This window comes from Herpailurus yagouaroundi, unplaced genomic scaffold (assembly GCF_014898765.1).
Source record: "Herpailurus yagouaroundi ecotype Mexico unplaced genomic scaffold, PumYag 530, whole genome shotgun sequence".
Taxonomy (NCBI): Eukaryota; Metazoa; Chordata; class Mammalia; order Carnivora; family Felidae; genus Herpailurus; species Herpailurus yagouaroundi.
This window is the reverse complement of record NW_024412747.1, coordinates 8205586-8210160: the sequence shown is the minus strand read 5'-3', so window position 1 is coordinate 8210160 and position 4575 is coordinate 8205586.

Here is a 4575-nt window from a genome sequence, read left to right as displayed (position 1 = left end):
CGCTCAAACCCATAAACCACGAGATCATGACCTGAGCTGAAGGAAGACAAATAAACACTATCCAACCCAAATAAACACTATCCAACCCAAAGAGAAGAAAGAAAAGCAAGTGAAGAAAAAGCCAGAACCTCAGAGGCCTATAAAACAATATCAAACATCCAACATAATGTTTGCTTGGGATCCCAAAAAGAGGAGAGCAAGAGAGAGTTGAGAGAAAGAGAGAGAGAGAATATGAAGATAAAAATTACTAAGTCCCCACATCTGGTAAAATATGAATAATATCTGGTTAAGTATCTGATAAAACTCTACAAACCCCAAGTTGGATAAATACAAGGAAAACCACATTCTGGCACAGACTTCCGCACTACAAAAAACCAATGATAAAGAGAAAATCTTGAAATCAGCAAGAGAAAATAAGACATTATATAGAGGGTAATTGACTTTCAGTGTCAGCTTAGACATATGAAGAGCTTAGAAGTTATCTCTTCCAACTTTACAACAATGAAAAGCTAAACAAAGTAAAAATTAATGATTTCTGTTGGATGCATCAGAGCACTGAGATTGTAGAGCAAACTGCCACCCCAAAATCTGGAGAGACAGGGGAATCCAGAGAGTCACAAGGAAATCTGTTTACCCTGAGCTGAAGCCAGTGAAGCCATAAACTGGTAGAGACACTTAAATAAGAATTTTGACAAATTGCTAGAGGCTGAATGTAGAGTTGCATGAGAGTGAGAAACTCTTGAAGGATACAGTCTTTTTTTTTTTAAAGAAATGCTTTTTTTTTTTTAACGTTTATTTATTTTTGAGACACAGAGAGACAGAGCATGAACGGAGAGGGTCAGAGAGAGGGGAGACACAGAATCTGAAGTAGGCTCCAGGCTCTGAGCTGTCAGCACAGAGCCCAATGCGGGGCTCGAACTCACGGACCGCAAGATCATGACCTGAGCCAAAGTCAGACGCCTAACCAACTGAGCCACCCAGGCGCCCCATGAAGGATACAGTCTTGGGGGGCAGGGAGACTCTACCTTCTCATGGTTTTTATCTCCAGAAAACTCATCAGGCTTTCATGGTGGAAAGCCAAGAAATATCCCCTCATGGCTCTGGCAGAGGCAGGGAAGGAACAAACCTTGTGAAATATAGCAGAATTACAAACAAACAAACACACGCAGTCTGAAAGACAAAATAAGCATCACCATCAGACCCATATGACAAAGATTATGAAGTTGTCAGAGAAATTAAAATACCTATGATTACTGTGTTGATGATGTTTGAGAAAAATTAGACGTCATGCAAAAAAACAGATGGTAATATAAGCAGAGAGAGGGAAACTCTAAGACAAAAACAAAAACAAAAGGAAAACTAGAAATTGGGAACACTGTAATAGAAATGCAGACTGCCTTTCTTGTGTTCTTCAGTAGACTGCACACATCCAAGCAAAGAATCAGTGAGTCTGAAGATGGGTCAATAGAAAATTTCCCAAACTGAAATACAAAGAGAAAAAATAATGAAAAAAAAACCCCAGAATATTCAAGAACTGGAAGACAATTTCAAAAGCTATAACATACATGTAATTAGACTACCAGAAGAAAAGAGAACAGAGTAAGAAAAATATTTTAAATAATGGCCAAAGCCTTTCCAAAATTAATGGCAGACACCAAAACCGAGATCCAGGGATCTCAGAAAACACTAAGCGAGAATAAATGCCAATACCTAAAGAGCCTACCTATGCATATCATGTTCAAAACCCAAAAAAAAGAAAGACAACAAGAAAATTTTGAAAGAAGCTAGAGAAAGAAAACAACTTGCCTATACAACAAGAGAAAGAATTATAGTGAACTTCTTATCAGAAACCATGCCATAAAGGGACTCCTGGGTGGCTCAGGTGGCATCCCACTCTTAGTCTGAGGTCATGATTTCATGATTCATGAGATCAAGCCCTGTGTTGGGCTCTGCACTGAGCTTGGAGTCTGCTTGGGTTTCTCTCTCTCCCTCCCTCTGTTCCTGTCTCTCTCTCTCTCAAAATAAATAAATAAACTAAAAAAAAAAAAAAAGAGAGAGAGATGCTTAAAAAAACATACTATCAAGAAGAGAGTTGAATATAATATTTAAGGTATTAAAAGAAAAAAAAATCACCAACATGGAAGTCTATATTAAAAAAAACTATCCTTCAAAAGTGAAAGAGAGATATAGGTTTTCTGAGACAAACTAAAACTGAGGGAAATCACCAGAAGACCTATTTTGTAAGAAATTATTGACAAAAGAAGTTCTTGAGGGATAAGATAAATGGTATAATTCAGAAACACAAATCTACATAAATAAAGGAAGAGGGTAAGAGAAGGAATAAATTAAGGTAAGATAAAATCTTTTATTTTTTTTTTCATAACCGATCTAAAAGATAACTGTTACTGTTAAATAACAGTAACAATGTTTTGGGTAATTATAGCACACAGATTAGTGAAATGAATGTCACATGGGCCAGAGAGAAGGATTGGAAATACTCTATTATAAAGTTCTTACATTACATGAAAAGCAGTATAAATCAGTTTTAACTGATTTAGATCAGTTAAAAATGTATATTGCAAACTCTAGGGCAACAACTAAAATATTTTTTAAAAAGAAGTATTATTGATATGCTAAGAGAAGAGATATAATGGAATCAAACAAAATACTCAGTTACAATCAGAGAAGTCAGAGAGTGCCTGACCCAGTGTCAGTGTCACTGACCCAGTGTCAGTGCCTGACTCAGTGTCTCAGTTGGTTAAGCATCCAACTCTTGGTTTCAGCTCAGTTTATGATCTCGTGGTTCATGGGTTTGAACCCTGCATCAGGCTCTGTGCTGGAGCCTACTTGGGATTCTCTCTCTCTCTCCCTCTGTCTCTCTGCCCCTTCCCTGCCCTCTCAAAATAAATAAATAAATAAACTTAAAAAAATTAAAAGTAGAGAAATAAGAATAAGAGGGATGAGAAAAGAAACAAAGAACAAGTGCAATAATAGAAAACAGTCACAAATATGGTAGATATTAATCCAACTATGTGGATGATCTAAATACACTAATTAAGAGAGATTGTCAGAGTGGGTAAAAAAAAAACCAAGACACAACTATACGTGTTCTATAAAAAAAATTAATATAAAGATTCAGGTAGTTTAAAGTAAAGGGATGGAGAAAGATATACCATGCTAACACTAACAAAAAAGCTTGAGTAGCATATTAACTTCATGAAAAGCAGACCTCAGAACAAGGAAAATTATCGAGGATAGAGAGAAGTGTTGCGTAATGATAAAGAGGTCAATTCTCCAAGCAGACATAGCAATCCTAAATGTGTATGAATCTAATAATAGAGCATGAAAATGTGTGTGTGTATGTGAAACAACCACACAAAGGACTGGATAAATAGAACCCTACGGTTTCAAAATTCCTGTATTGTACTTGAAATAATTCAATGTTAAATATACTGTTATGTGATCAGTATATGGATAATATCTAGAGAAACACCTAGATAATAATGCAAAGTGACATAGTTAAATAGCCAAATGGGAGATTAAATTTTGGACTAAGAAATATCTGATTAAAACAAAAGAAGGCACAAAAGGAGAAACCAAGGAACAAAAACACACTGAGACAAATAGAAACAAGGGGAAAAATGGCAGTTCAAATCCAACTTTATCAATAATTATATTAAATATAAATGGACTAAGCACTCCAACCAAAAAGTAGAGATTGGATTAAAAAATAGAAAACAACAAAACAAGACTCAACTGTATGCTATGGGTCTTGTAAAACTTTAAAACACGAAGACATGAAAAGAATGAAGGTAAAATGATGGAAAAAGACATTCCATACAAATTCTAATAAAAAGAAATCTGAAATGGCTATACTAATAGCACACAAAAATGATTTCCAGATCAGAGGTACTATTATCAACAAAGAGAGACATTTCTATGTAGCCCATAGAAAGTACAGAGTGTGTCAGTTAGATGATTTCTTAGCAGATGATCAAAAGAAACAATGTAAAGGTGACACATCATATACATAAAAATATAAAGGTTAAAAGAATAAGAAAAATATAATCAAATAAAATTGGCTGGTAAAGTGGAAGGAAGAAATGTGCACATATATTACTTTCATGTTTCTCACAACTGCGAGACAGAATATACTAATGACCAAGTGGATTAAAAATATTCTATAAAGTTATAATTATAAAGGAAATCACTAGAAAAAAATTTTAATTTTCAAATTGTCAGATAAAACTTCTCCATAAAACAAGCAAAGACAGATTATGTAGTAGAAGATACTTTAAAGATAATGATGACAGAAAACACAGCATGAATTGAGATGCCAAGATTAGATCTAACATTACCTGTAATATCAATAAATGTAAGTGGGTTAAACTCACCTATTAAAGAAGACAAGTATATTGTATCATAAGGCAAAATTTAATATTTTCTGGATCAAAAAGATATACCCAAAACAAAGTGACTCAGAATTTACTTGAAGGTGACTTTTAAGATAAGAGATTGATGAGGGGCGCCTGGGTGGCGCAGTCGGTTAAGCGTCCGACTTCAGCCAGGTCACGA